Source organism: Pseudophryne corroboree, chromosome 5 (genome assembly GCF_028390025.1).
Source record: "Pseudophryne corroboree isolate aPseCor3 chromosome 5, aPseCor3.hap2, whole genome shotgun sequence".
NCBI classification, from domain to species: Eukaryota; Metazoa; Chordata; class Amphibia; order Anura; family Myobatrachidae; genus Pseudophryne; species Pseudophryne corroboree.
In genome coordinates, this window is record NC_086448.1 from 441,686,450 (window position 1) to 441,702,800 (window position 16,351).

Below are 16,351 nucleotides of genomic sequence, written 5' to 3' on the forward strand. Positions count from 1 at the left end.
TCTGTACCGTATAATTCAAAGGGCTTCCCATAATCTGGCATACCTAATGCAGGTGCCTGTGATAGGCACTGTTTGAGTCTCTCAAATGCCAGTTCGGACTCATCTGTGTGAGAGATCTGATCTGGTTTGTTCGAAGAGACCATCTCTTGCAAAGGTAAAGCCAGTATGGAGAACCCTGGGATCCAGTTTCGGCAGTACCCACACATTCCAAGGAAAGTGCGGATCTGTTGCTGGGTTTGTGGCAGAGTCATGTCGCGAATCGCCTGTATTCTATCAGCGGTGAGGTGTCTAAGTCCTTGAGTCAAGAAATGTCCCAAATATTTTACCCTGTTCCGGCACAACTGCAACTTGTCCTTTGAAACCTTGTGTCCCGTTTGGGAAAGATGAAACAGAAGCTGTTTTGTGTCTTTCAAGGACGATTCAAGTGAGTCAGAACACAACAATAAGTCATCGACATACTGTATTAGTACTGATCCAACCTCAGGTTCAAAGGATTGTAAACAGTCATGCAAGGCCTGGGAGAAAATACTCGGGCTGTCAATGAAGCCATGGGGGAGACGAGTCCAGGTGTACTGTACTCCCCTGTATGTAAATGCAAAGAGGTATTGGCTGTCAGGGTGCAGAGGGAAAGAAAAGAAAGCAGAACAGAGGTCAATAACAGTGAAAAATTTCGCAGTAGGGGGAATTTGCATGAGGATGACAGCTGGATTGGGCACTACGGGGAATTGGCTCTCAACTATCTTGTTTATCCCCCTTAAATCCTGCACTAACCTGTAACCCCTCCCCCCACTCTTTTTTCACAGGGAAGATGGGACTATTGGCAGTGCTGGATGTCCTGACTAGGATGCCCTGTTGTAGCAACCGCTCTATGACGGGGTACACTCCTAATTCTACCTCTGGCTTCAGAGGATACTGAGGGATTTTTGGAGCTATCCTACCATCTTTTACTTGCACTCCTACTGCAGCTACATTCGCCATCAATCCAGTGTCTTGTCCATCTTTGGTCCAAAGGAAACCCGGTATTTGTGAGATCATTTCCTCTACCTTTGATGGACACTTGTCTATAACAGCAGAGTGCGACATTAGCCTTTGAGGGGTGTCTAATATATCTTGCACTTCTTGAACGTGATTCTCGGGTATATCCAAGAAGACACCCTCAGGAGTACAATATATGACACACCGCATTTTACACAATAAATCTCTGCCAAGCAGATAAGTCGGAGCCGATGCAGCCAGCAGAAAAGAGTGTTTGGACTGCAGGGGCCCTATCGTAATCTCTGCCGGTCTACTCAAAGGGTAGTGTTGCACCGTTCCTGTTACTCCCATTGCCGAAATTGTTTTACCCGTGGTTTTTATACCTACAGTCGACTTTAACACTGACCTGGCAGCCCCTGTATCTACAAGAAAAGGTAATGGTACACCAGCTACATCAACCGTGACCTCAGGTTCACTACCAAGGCTAGCAATCAACTTCACTGGCGGCAGACTACAGGTGTGGCCCAACCCCTATTGTGTGGTGAGACCCTCCCGCAGGACATTGGCAGCTACGATATGTGAGGGAGGTAGCTGAGAATTTTCGGAGGTCTGCCCATCTCTCCTTGGTGGGTACCTCCTTGTTTCCCCTGCATGTGTCTCGTAACTTCTCCTATGTGGTCCCTGATCCCAATTATGTGAGTAGTAGTGTGGTTCGTATTTTCTGTCTAGGGGTCTATCTTGGCTATGCGCTCTACTGCTCTTACAGTCTTTGGCAAAATGCCCTTCCTTCCTACAAGTGTAACATGTTCTAGGTCTGTCCAAAACAACAGGGGTCCGGGTTTTCGGCTGATGGGGTTTTGCCGTAAGGGCCTGTATACTTACCATCATCAGTTTTTCCCCCTGTGACTCCCTGTGTTTAATGATGTTCCTATCATGCTCGATTGCGGACTCTCTCAATGCAGCCACCGAGATACCTCTCCAGTTTGGTAGAGAAGTCTGTACCCTCCACCTCCCCGACGGAGCGGGCGAGACGGGCCGGTGGTGCGCCCGCCGGCGCGGTCGGCGGCGGCGGGATCCCCCTTGTTCTGAGTGCCTACTTCAACCCGTCCATTAATACTGAAACAGCTACCTCCCTGTGATGTACATTGTCTCTAATGTCCTCGATCCCAGTGTATCTAGCCATTTCCTGCAGTGCTCGATGGAAATATTCGGATGCCGTTTCACCTTCCTTTTGTCTTATGGAAAAGATTTTATTCCATTTGACAACAGTAGGGAAATATATTCCTAATTGCAGATTGATTTGCCGTACATTCTCCTGAGTGTACTCATCAGTGAGAGATACTTCTGCGTCTAAGTTGCAATCAGTTATAAATTTTGCGGGGTCAATATTTGAGGGTAAACATACCCGTAGCACTGTTCTCCAATCTTTGTTTGTGGGTTTGGTGGCATTACCTAACTCTTTAATGAAACTCTGGCATGCTACTAGATCTTTTCTGGGATCGGGAAATTCTGACATAATTGACCTTAATTGTGTCCGGGACCAGGGACAATGCATGCCAATGTTCCTGACGGAAGTTACTCCCTGAGCGTCAGTCTTCCCATTGGGGACTGCGATCACCCTGACAGGATTTAATTCAATTACATCATTTTGATTTGACTCTACAATGTGAGGTGCTATGGTTTCTGCATAATGTACGGTACCGTACTTACCTGTGGACACAACCTCACTTATCCCTCCACTAGGGGGCCTGACTACTGCTCTTGCCGTGCCCACCTGAGTGTCTTGTATGGTGGCTGCTAGAGAGAGTGCCGATATCGTGCTGGACTCATCCTCTTGTTCGCAGTCCTGGGGAAAATTTAAAACAGGGTACAACTGGCAAGGGTTAGCGTTAGTACATTTTGCAATTACACTTCTATTCTGTACCAATGTATCATTGCCTGTAGCCATTTTCTCCCCAACAATATATGGTGGTGGTGGTGCGGTCGCCATTGTTTTCCCGCTAGGTTTGGAACCTGCTGCGCGATCTAATTCCCTTTGCATATCCCCCTCCTGTTGCCACAAATTTAAACAATCTGTATGTTTAATCCTTTGTTTCTTGGATTTTATCAGACAAATCCTTAACCTTAAGTTCTGTAATACCTCTGGTTCAAAGCTGCCCACTCTAGGGAATGGTACCCTATCATTGTTAGTCATACATACCCACTCATTGCATAAAACTTCTGTGTGTGAACCATATTTTTCACACATGATAAACCTTGCTGAGCCTTTTGGCCACAATTCTGCCTGAACCCTGTCTGGCTCCCATATTTGTGGGTCTCTTCTAATATCTTTAAAAACTTCCCACAAACACCAAAATACTCAATATAAGTAGACGGTGGAAATATACCTGAGCACCTTCCACTCGCTCTCGCCCACGCTGGCCAATACAACGATACACTGTTGATAGCGGATCGCAATGTACCCAACTTAGGGCTCCTATCAGACCTTACACCGTAATTTCTTTTGGTGGAAGTTCTGTTTGGAATATTTTCCTGAGAGAGGCAGTGAAAATTTCCTTTTTGGTATCTTACAACTGGAATTGTTTGTAGGGTGAAAAACAGAGAAATTAGATAACTATCTTTCACCCTTTCCAGTGAAGCCCACCAGGGAGATTTCCCGAAGTTATCAAAGAAAAACCCCTTTGTCTATACAATCACGTCTGCGTATGCCCTTCCACAATGCATATGACACAATAATATCACGTTGCTCTGTGCTGAACAAACGGACATGTGATGCAATAGCACAGCCTATAGATACTAGTTATCTATATGCCCTATGATTGCTGTAGACCACCTAGCTTAGACCACCTAGACCACTAAGAGTTGTATGGGATACCACTCAGTCCACTAAGACCACCTAGTTAATAACGCAGGGTTGCGAACCCTACGACACCGGGCCTCTACTAACCCAGTGTGTCCACTTAGACCACTTAGACCACTTAGTTCTTGGGTTCAGTATCCGCTCACTCAAATACACGTTATTTTTCTGTACAGAAAATTAGGATTCATTCAAGTTGGCAGCTTTACCCCCAGAGGCAATAAAAAAATAATTATTTATACTAAATTTTGTTTTTATATTAAATTTCTTTAGAAACCGGGTAGTTTGGTTCTATTGTAGCGTAGCTACTGTCCCGCCTTTAAACTAAACAAACTATTGTGTAATTTGTACTTAGCGACCGTATTTCTAACGCAATTTGCGTAAACACGCGATCGTGCGTGTCTTCTTACGCTGCGTACGCAGTCCCGTACTTTGTCCGAGACCCGTGTACAAAACCGTACGTCCGCAATTAATCAAATTCCATAACTTCTATCAATGTGAGCAATACCAACTATAATTGCTCACTTAACACAACACACAGTTTCTTTCTGTATAAACCTTTATAACTAGGCCAGGCTGCGTGTGTGTCTTACACTTACTTCCTTAACATTTATTTTAGTTTTAACTATATAGCAACAAATATCTCCGGTTTCACACAAGTTTAAATGAATCTAGCAATCTGAATGTTATGGCAACACTGTGAGAGAGTATGCAAAGAGTATGGGTGCTGTGTACGCTTTAGGCGCCAAAAAAAAAGTCACAGATTTTAAATAGCTTTTTTTCTGTTTACCTTACGAGTTCTACCAGCATCTCTACAAACCATACAGAGCAGACGCCATCCAATCAGCAATTAAGTAGGGTTTTCAGTGCATCCATCGACCAAGAAAACGATACGTAGGATAACTTCCCACCCTTTGCTGATAGATTACGTCTGCTTTGACCTGTTAGGTAGTAAGTATGTGTAAAACCGGAGAGCCCCCAATTGATAATGTCGATTATCTTACAGGAAAGAAAGCTATACCTTATACACACTTAGAATACACTTTACCATGGAGCCGCTGCGGCCGCTAAACTTAGTACACACGCTACATACTTTATACACTGTTTGCGTACGGAGTCCCGTATCACTGTACGGACTTAGCGTGCAAACGCCGCGCTGGGGGTACAAAGTACACACAGCGCGCGCACACCCAGAGATACATTTTAAACCTTTACATTAATGCAATGCAATGATAAAACACTTTAAACCTTAGCAGGGCAATGAAGACACAACACCAATTGTGATTTAACCGCTGGGTTCTGACACCACAGTGGATTATTGCTGAAAGGGGGTTACAATACAAATAATACAATACAATATAACAGAGTAAATGGCTACATTCAATGGTACATACTTGAGTAGATTCGCTTGCGCTTCCCGGCCCGGTCCTCGGTCATCAAATAGATAACTTTGTGAGTCTTGTGTCTCTCCAGGCCAGAAGCAGGCTCTCTTTATACACTTCTTCCAAAAGCAATACAATTGATAAAGCCTAATATTTATCTTACTTAAAACCCTCTAAAAAGGTGAAAGAACACAGTACGCTATTGGCGTATGGTATACCGTAAGGTTACGCACGTTGCGTAACAATCGCTTAGCCGTAGTCGAGACACTCGAGCGTCACGTTCGCTCACGGCCAAGAGATCACAGGCAGGCACGCTATAGGCTGCCGACTAACGTAATGATATGCTACTAGCGTAGCGGACGCTTGGGACCACGAGGAGATCACAAGCGGCGCTGATGCTCACGATGTTAAACCTTTATAACTATACCATAAACAATGTATTTATGCAATAAACCTTGGTGCAGTGATAGGGTGTAAATGTAACACAGTGTAACCTTATTAACTTGAAAGCTGTACGAGCGTCTCCGACGCTCTGAGAATACTAGAAAATATAATAAATACACAGATACCGGTATTAGGTTCTAACACCTTATATGAACGTTCTATTTGCAAAAGAATAATACAATACAAGTCATACACTACCAAAATAACATTGACTACCTAACCAGATAACTACACATGAAATACAATAGCAGTACAATAACACTTAAGAGAAAGAGAGAGAAAGAGGAGAGGAGAGAGAGAGAGATATGGCTCACAATAACAATAAAGGCAATATGGTTGCGGAGAAACTTACGCTCAAGGGAAACAATCGCATGCGCCTCTGGATATCCAGCTCCCGATTATCAGTGGTGAGAACCGTTGAAGAGAATAGAGAGCTGGCCCAGAGTGGCTTGTCCTTTTATACCCTACGCATAATACAGTACAATGGTCCCTATATTCTTATTGTTCATTGGACACAGGAATTCGTCTTCGCATTATAACAAAAGGTCATAGGTTGATTCATACAGGTGGGCTGTGACTATTTCCAACTGCTCAGGTGGGTGGGAAACTGGGTTTCCCGCCGCATGGGTAATAAAGTGCAAATAATAGTAAATGTCCATAAACTTCTTATGTCCATAACTATTCGCACGAGCGATTAATCTGCTTCAAACCAACACCGGAATATTGCTAATTAAATACTCTTCCGATGGATACTAAACACCACTGTATAACCCCTGTCTGACCCTTCGTATCAAACAAAGAGGGAGCTCTTTGTCTATGTACATGCTACCTTAACTAAACTTTCAGATTCTATCAAAGGGACCATAATCTACAAAATACATTATATAGTTAAAATATGTTACGAACGAGTCGCCCGCTAGACGCACATAAACTTTACCGTAAATGCGCACACCGTGCGCCTGCGGGTGCACGCAACAGCGAGTATGCGCACGCACGGGAGAGCTCATGCACTCGCAGCGGGGACACGCATGAGGTGCAAATATGGCAATGTGTAGCGTGATATTTTTCTGACTTTGACAGTCCACCCTTTGGCAGTCACCAATAACTGCCACTTTCTAAAACATTTCAAAAAGAGAAAAATATATGTCATGTGTAAATACATTTCTATGGTTGGGTAGGGGAGGAGAGGAGAAGGTAGGAAACGGGTATGACCTAGTGAGGTAGCAGAAGCATGTGTGTATGAATCCATGTTTGGGGGGTCATGTATCATCGTGCCATACGTGTTTTAAATCAAGCTTTGAGGTATTGCGAAGTATACATTTGAATTCCTTCTTATCCCGTGGTACGGGTCTGTGGATGGGCTGTCAAACTTTACCGAGCTCTCTTCGGCTTTTAGTTGCAACAAAATGGGGGAGCACATTTTAGTTGATGATACATGAATGGGGGGGAATATGTGAGTGCTGATATCTGTGCCTGTATTCCCTATCGACTATGTGTGTCATTACCTGAAGGTTGTAGAGATGAAGATAAAGAACACTTATGGTAAATGCATTGATAAACTATGTGAGTTTAATATTTATTTGCCGATTGAGGTCTTGTCTTGTCTTGACTTGATGTACATGTTGACTGTAGTCTCTTTGTGCTTTTGCTAATAAACGTAAGCAAAGCTTTATCAATGTCCATAGACTTACAAAAAGTGTTGGGCTAGCATTTTCATTAATGTACTAGGGACATGGGGGGGGGGGGGGGTCTATGGCATAGTCCATCAGTTGTCTGTGTAAAAAGGTTGTCAAACTTCTTCTTTAGTCCATCTGTTGTCTGTATACCGGGTCATCAAATTCCTCTTCCAGGCGGGTCTTTTTACCTTGGTGAGAAACAAAGGAGAAACGGGTGAAAGAAGCGGACCGTGGAATCACATTTTCATCACAACAGTGTCTCTATCGTTGGGTCATAAATCACATCCATTGGAATTATAATGTCCTCACTCCTTAGACCAGCCTTTTTCAACATTTGTGCCGCGGCACACTGGTGTGCCGCGAGCAGTTTCCAGGTGTGCCGCCTGCACACAGACCCGCTGCAGCCTGCATACAGACCTGCCGCCGACCGCACACAAACCCGCTGCCGCCGACCACGCACAGACCCGCTGCCCACACAGACCCGCTGCCGCCGACCGCACACAGACCCGCCGCCGCCGACCGCACACAGACCCGCTGCCGCCGACCGCACACAGACCCGCTGCCGCCGACCGCATACAGACCCGCTGCCGCCCGCCACACAGACTTGCCGCAGCAGCCAGCCAGATATGCCTAGTTGCCGGGCAGCGCTGAACTTCAGTGACAGCCGGCTCGTGACCTATGGTGACTCATAGGTCACACACCGCACATCTCGTTCCCCCGTTTGCAGTGCACAGTACACTCGACACTCACTCGCTACTGCTCCTCCTCAATGCAGCCTCGTCCCAGTGCTCCTCACTTCTCCCCACAGAGAGGGCAAGAGTTAAGGTTGCTATATATATATATATATATATATAACATTAATGTGTGAGGAATTACTATGGCGTTGGGAGGTGTGTGGAATTACTATAGGGTGGGGAAGGTGTGTGGAATTACTATAGGGTGGGGAAGGTGTGTGGATTTACTATAGGGGGGAAGGTGTGTGGTATTACTATAGGGGGGGAGGTGTGTGGTATTACTATAGGGGGGGAGGTGTGTGGTATTACTATAGTGGGGAAGGTGTGTGGTATTACTATAGGGGGGGAGGTGTGTGGTATTACTATAGTGGGGGGAGGTGTGTGGTATTACTATGCGGGGGTGCAGGTGTGTGTGTTTTATTACTGCGGCCCCGAAAAAAAAGATGGTGTGCCTCGGCAATTTTAAAATCTTGGTTAGTGTGCCACAAGTTTAAAAAGGTTGAAAATCACTGCCTTAGACTCATCACTTTAGTACTCCGTTTACACTTCGTTAAAGCCTGAACGCATCTAAATATCAAGCCAATCGATATGACAACACCCAGGATACATAGAAGAAACTTCCCTACATCCATTATAACTCCTTGAGCCCATTCTCCTAAACCAGAGAACCAATTTCGCGGGTTTAACCATGACACCCAACTGGTCAGCTCATTACCCACAGTGGCAAGGGTGAGATTGTGTTTCCTTCGGAACTCCCATTTTAATTGGAGAATGTCGTCCATCTTTTGGTCTATGACCTCGACCGGGTCCTCAGTGCTGTTTGTGATATACGTGCAGCACTTTATTCCATACTGAGTTGCTAGGGTGACACAATACCCACCCGTCACAGCTGTGAGATAATTGAGAATCATCCTATGCTGAACCAGTTCTGTTTTATAAGCTTGGAGCTCCCTTCCAGTATACCTGAATGTGTCATCATACATTTCAGTGATATTGTCTAATAAATTTGCAAGCGCAGATATATATTTATAATTTATCACTCCTCTGGCGGTGCGAGTGATATCTAACGCGATTAGGAATTGAATCCCGGTGGATTCACTGATCAGGTCAGAGGCCGGATGCTCTGTTCTCTCTATCAGGTGCCGTTTAACGATGTGCTCATAATGAGTGTGGGTATAAGGAGCTTGGGCACTGCGGTGAATATCTTTCATTTTAGTATGTGATACAGTCATTACCTCAGGCAGTACTTTTCCAATATAACACAATCCTTCAGAGTTTGGGGCAAGCCACTTATACGCCTTCCTCCCGCATATGAAATATGCATCATCGGGGAGAACATATGGGACGGAGTAGGACATAACCATATTACACATTTTCCATATGAAATTTCCTAACCCTAATTCTCCCATCTGTTTACTACACGTATCATTTTGTATGATATGTGCACAGTATCCTGGTGATACCTCTCCAACTCTCATGGACCTACTTCCTAGGGTATACCTATATCGGAAATATTTTCCACTACCAGCTATGTGGCGTATAAGTTCTGTATCTGTTGGCATTCTATCGGCTCTGTATGAAAAGGTCATGGTTTGGTTATTCCATGACACTTCCCAATTTCCCGGCTTTCGGGGATTGGAAATGTTAAAACATACTAGGGATCTATCCACATGATATTGGTGGAGCTTCAAACTAGGAGGACTGGAGATATTAAACCTCCTGTCCACCGGCCTCCCACCACTTAGCTCAACTACCTCCCCTATAGTTAAAGGGAATGGTACTAATCCTGATTTGCTATGGCCTTGAGGTACTTGAGAGCATACCCAACAATCTGTCTGATTTAACACTTTACCCACTAAGGAGTGATAGTCACTCAATGGATGCCGGTCCATGTGGATATTAAAACTGGATTGGCATTTCTTGATACACCCATCCTCAACTACACTGTCACAGAGCCTACAGATACAGTTCTCTTCAGCTAACAATCCTTCACAATTTCTTCTATTGTCAATGCTACCAGACCATTTTCTGATACTCGCCTTTACTCAGTGATTATGTTGTTCTTGGAAATCTACGCCTCCATCTCTGTCATCAGAACCCATTCCAGAACCTCTCTCGACCTCCATGGTACTCTCGCCGGAACAGACTGCTCTGGTCAACATCATGGTCAACAGAAAAATCCGGATCACAGTCTCTTGGGGCAAGTCCATCTTATAGGAGGAAATGGAGAAGAATGAGAAGGGGGAAAGAAATACTTGAGGGAGATGGGATGGGAAGTGGAGAAAAACAATAAAAGGGAACAGGGGATCGACAACTGTCTCCGATCTTATTTTCTCAATGCTCAGGTGCCGTCTCAGTCCTCCTGAAACAGACACTCCAGTGATACAACTTCCTCTACCGTCTGTTCTTTATCACGGGACCTCTCTGGATCAGCAACCTTCTTACAATGGGACGAATGAACCCAAGTCTCTCTCTCCGCAACCTTCAATGCTGTCGTGCTAATCAATAAGACTTGGTATGGTCCTTCCCATCTGTCAATAAGGCAACCTGAGCGTAGAAAATTCCATATCATTACATAATCCCCAGGTTCAATGTCATGACAATTACTATCTGGCAAATCAGGAATCACTAACTTCAGATTGTCATTTTGATTCCTTAGCTGTTTACTCATGTTAACCAGGTATTTTACAGTCACTTCATTGTTACACTTCAAATCATCCTGAGGGTTAATCATAACATGCGGTTGTCGACCAAACAGAATTTCAAAGGGGGACAGATTAAGAGGGGACCTGGGAGTGGTTCTGATGCTGTATAGTACAATGGGTAAAGCTTCTGGCCATGTTAATCCTGTTTCTGCCATAACTTTGCTCAATTTATTTTTAATAGTGCTGTTCACTCTTTCCACCTTCGCACTCGCCTGGGGGCGATATGGAGTGTGCAGCTTACTATCAATTCCCATCAACTTACACATTCCTTGAAAGACATCACCTGTAAAATGGGTACCCCTATCACTTTCAATTATTCTAGGGATACCATATCTACACACAAATTCCTGCACAATTTTTCTTAGCAGTAAACATAGCGGTATTTGTGGCCGCCGGAAATGCTTCGACCCAATTTGAAAACACATCTATACAAACAAGTACATATTTCAAATTTCGACAAGGGGGTAGTTGTATAAAATCAATCTGTATTACCTGAAAAGGGCCGCCTGTAGGTGGGATATGGGATGGTTCTGTTGGTATTGCCTTTCCGATGTTCTTCCTCAAGCAGGTAAGGCATGACATTGCTCTCTTACCTGCATGGGATGAGAATCCTGGGGCGCACCAATATGCTCTTACCAACTTGCACATTCCCTCCTTGCCCAGATGAGTCAGCCCATGTGCTGCTTCAGCTAAACATGGAAGATATGTTCTGGGGGCCACTGGTTTACCCTGTCCATCTGTCCAGAGTCCTGAGGACTCCTGGCCATATCCTTTTGCCTTCCAGACTGCCTTTTCCTGTGTGGAACACAAATTTTGCATTTCACACAACTTCTGTGTGTTGATGGTATTGAATACCATCAATTGTGTGGTGTCTGTCTGTCTGGGGGTACCAGCTGCTAACTTAGCAGCTTCGTCTGCTCGGCTGTTACCAAGTGATACTGGGTCTTGGCTATATGTATGTGCTTTACACTTGATAACAGCCACTCTGTCAGGTTTCTGTATCACTGTTAGAAGTCTTTTGATGTGAGCTGCATGCGCTACCGGTGTACCAGCTGCCGTCATGAAATTTCTGAGGCGCCATAGGGCTCCGAAATCATGGACTACCCCGAAGGCGTATCTAGAATCGGTGTAGATATTGGCTGACTTGCCCTTAGCCAATTCACATGCTCTGGTTAGGGCAACCAGTTCAGCAACCTGGGCTGAGTGAGGTGGGCCTAGCGGTTCTGCTTCTATGGTGCCTTGGTCATCTACGACTGCGTATCCAGTACACAAGTCTCCCGAGTCCGTCTGTCTGTGACAACTACCGTCAGTGTAGAAAGTAAAATCTACATCTTCCAGTGGGTTGTCACTGATATCAGGCCTTGCCGTGAAATTTTGGGTCAAATATTCCATACAATCATGTGTGTCATCCCTTGTATTAGATCCTCCTTCCCCATCACTCTCGTCCTCCACCCTTTGTGCCTGTCCAGGCACACCTGGGAGATATGTTGCAGGATTTAATGCACTGCATCTCCTTATGGTGATGTTTACGGGGGCCATTAATGCCAATTCCCATCTTGTAAACCGCGCTGATGAGACGTGCCTGGTTTGGGCAGAATTCAGCAAGGCTGACACTGCATGTGGTGTATGAATTGTGAGGTTGTGTCCTAGCACTACATCTTCGCTTTTTGTAACTAGCAATGCTATCGCAGCGACACTTCGCAAGCATGTGGGGAGGGATCGCGCTACCGTGTCTAGCTGAGCGCTGTAGTATGCTACCGGCCTGCTGGCATCACCGTGCTTTTGGGTTAGGACGCCTGCCGCGCAACCAGCACTTTCTGTTCCGTATAGCTCAAAGGGTTTCCCATAGTCTGGCATACCTAATGCTGGTGCCTGCGTTAGGCACTGTTTAAGTCTCTCAAATGCCATCTCGGATTCGTCTGTATGCGAAATCCGATCAGGTTTGTTTGATGAGACCATCTCTTGCAAGGGTAATGCTAGAATGGAAAAACCTGGGATCCAGTTACGGCAATACCCACACATTCCTAAAAACGTTCTGATCTGTTGCTGGGTTTGTGGCAGAGTCATGTCTCTAATTGCTTGAATTCTATCAGCGGTCAGGTGTCTCAGTCCTTGTGTTAGACAGTGTCCCAGATATTTTACTTTAGGCTGGCATAATTGTAGTTTGTCTTTGGAAACCTTGTGTCCTGTGTCTGAAAGATGAAACAGGAGCTGTTTCGTATCCTTCAGGGACGCTTCCAGTGAATCTGAACACAGTAGTAAATCGTCCACATACTGTATCAATATTGATCCACTCTCTGGTTGGAAAGACTGTAAACAATCATGCAAAGCCTGTGAAAATATACTTGGACTGTCTATGAAACCTTGCGGTAATCGAGTCCATGTGTATTGGACTCCTCTGTATGTAAATGCAAACAAATATTGGCTGTCAGGATGCAGGGGTACCGAAAAGAAGGCGGAGCAGAGGTCAATAACAGTGAAAAATTTCGCAGTGGGAGGGATCTGCATAAGGATGACAGCTGGATTTGGCACTACGGGGAATTGACTCTCAACTATTTTGTTAATCCCCCTTAGATCCTGCACTAGCCTGTAACCCCTCCCCCCACTCTTTTTCACAGGGAAGATGGGACTATTGGCAGTGCTGGATGTTCTTACCAGAATGCCCTGTTGTAGCAAGCGCTCTATTACTGGGTAAACTCCTAACTCCACCTCTGGCTTCAGAGGGTATTGTGGGATTTTTGGAGCTATCCTACCATCTTTTACTTGCACAACTACTGGAGCTACGTTTGCCATTAATCCAGTGTCTTGTCCATCTTTAGTCCACAGTGACTCTGGTATTTGGGATGTCATTTCTTCTACCTGGGATGGATTCCTATTTAATATAACTGTGTGGGACATTAATTTTGATGGGGAGTCTAGCATGTCTCGCACTTCCTGAGCGTGATTCTCAGGTATGTCTAAAAATACACCTTCAGGAGTGCAATAAATGACGCACCCCATTTTACACAATATATCTCTTCCCAGGAGATTAGTCGGTGCCGATGCCGCCAGCAAAAAGGAATGCTTGGTATGCAAAGGCCCTATTGTAATCTCTGCAGGTTTGCTAACAGGATAGTGCTGGACTACTCCCGTTACTCCCATGGCTGGAATTGTCTTACCAGTGGTTCTCATGCCCACTGTCGAATTTATCACTGATTTGGCCGCCCCCGTATCTACAAGGAAATTTAATGATTTACCAGCTACATCAATTGTGACCTCGGGTTCACTTCCAAGGCTTGCAATCAATTTAACTGGCTGCAGATTACAGGTATGGCCACACCCCTATTGGGTATGGTGACCTCCCTGAATCGCGCTGGCAGCAACTACTTGAGAAGAGGGTAAATGGGAACTACCCGAGACTTGCCAGTCTCTTTTTGGGGGATACCTTTTTGTTTCCCCTGCATGTGGCTCATGACTCCGTCTCTGCGGTCCCTGATCCCAATTTCGTGTGTCATGTCGTTGTCTAGGGGGTTGATATGATATTTGTGTGTTTTTCACTCTACAGTCTCGTGCAAAGTGTCCCTCTCTATGACAGAAATAACAGGTTACCACATTTGACTTACCCACAGGGTTTGGAGATTTATACAAAGGTTGCCTTGTAGTCAGGGCCTGTATACTTACGGTCATTAATTTATCACTTTGTAACTCCCTGTGTTTGGTTATATTCCGATCGTGATCAAGGGCGGCCTCTCTTAAAGTAGCCACCGACAGACCTCGCCAACATGGTTGCGTGGTCTGTACCCTAGCCTTCAATACCTCCTTTAATCCATCCATTAACACAGATACTGCTACTTCTCTATGATTTACATTTGTCTTGATGTCTTCTATACCTGTATACTTAGCCATTTCCTGTAATGCCCTGTGAAAATAGTCAGCAGCTGTTTTTGTTTTATGGAGAAAATCTTGTTCCATTTAACTACAGCTGGAAAATACTCTTTTAACTGTAAATTTATTCTCTTTACATTGTCTTGGTTGTACACATCCGTAAGGGATACATCCTCGTCTAATTTACAGTCAGCTAAAAATTGTGCTGAGTCGACATTGGAGGGTAAACATGCCCTCAGCAATATCTGCCAATATTTGTTATTGGGCTCTACCGTATTCCCTAGGTCTCTAATGTATTTCTGGCTAGCAACTAGATCTTTTCTAGGGTCAGGGAATTCAGACACTATTGCTCTTAATTCCATTCGGGAAAATGGGCAGTGCATGGCAATGTTTCTGACAGGAGTGACTCCTGAAGTGTCCGTTTTCCCATTTGGCACTGCTATTACCCTAACGGGATTAAGTCTACTTACATCATTCTGAATAGATTCTACAGCTTGTGGTGAAATGGTTTCAGCATAGTGTATGGTGCCGTACTTACCCGTTGATACGACCTCACCTGTCCCTCCGCTAGGGGCTTTTGATACTAATCTCGGGGGTTGGGACGTGCCTACTGCTGTTTCTGATATGGTGGCTGCGAGAGAGAGCGCCGATATTGTTGCCGATTCGTCCTCTTGATCACACTCCTGGGGAAAGTTTAAAACAGGGTACAACTTGCACGGGTTAATACTTGCATTACTCAACTTATTCATATTATCCTTAACATTTATGCAGTTACTAAGTGCCTGTTTATTACAAATTAGTGCGTCATTCTCTGCAACCAACTTCTCTCCCGTTATGTAAGGTGGCGGTGGTGCCGTAGCTATCAGTTTCCTGATAGGGTTAGATCCCGCCGCCTGAGCCAATCCTCTCTGTATTTCACCCTCCTGTTGCCATAACTGTAAATAATCATAATGTTTGATCCGTCTCTTTGCTGATTTAATGAGACATATCCTTCTCCTTAGATTTAGTAACACATCTGGGCTAAAGCTGCCTACTCTTGGGAACTTCTCCCCGTCATGTACAGTCATTCTTTCCCATTCATCACATAAAACCTCTGTGTGTGAACCGTATTTTTCACACATTACATACCTTGCCGACCCGATTGGTCGGTTTACTGAATCAACCCGAACCGAGGTTGATCGCCCCCTACCTGAACAACTGGCCCCCATAACTTGCAGGTGTTGCTTTCACTACCTCTGACCTTCAATCAGGGTCTTCAGCGAACCCTTACAAAAACCAAGATGTTCAAGATAGGCCGACGGTGGCGGTTTACCGAGTACCCCACTCACTCGCCCACGCCGACCAATACGCCCACACACTGCCTTAGTGCTGGCGTACTCCACCCAGGTCCCCTGCGACCTGAACCGCTATTTACTGGAACATGTGAGGGTGATCCGAAGAGCACTTACTCTTTCCAGTAACTATTGGTTGCTGGATAGTTCCTGAGTGACCAGCGAACCTCCCTTAAAATAAAAATTTTTACACAAATCACGTTAGAATGTACAAATAGCGTTTATGACCCCTTTCGTACGCAAATGGCACTGGGTCAGATTACTAACTAATGCACACAATTACGTGCGGTACAATCGTTCGGCACATAAGCAACTAATCTTATGTGCGGAGCGACCAGTGGAATCGAAAATTACGGCTGCGAATTCCTTCAGCCAGAGCTTTA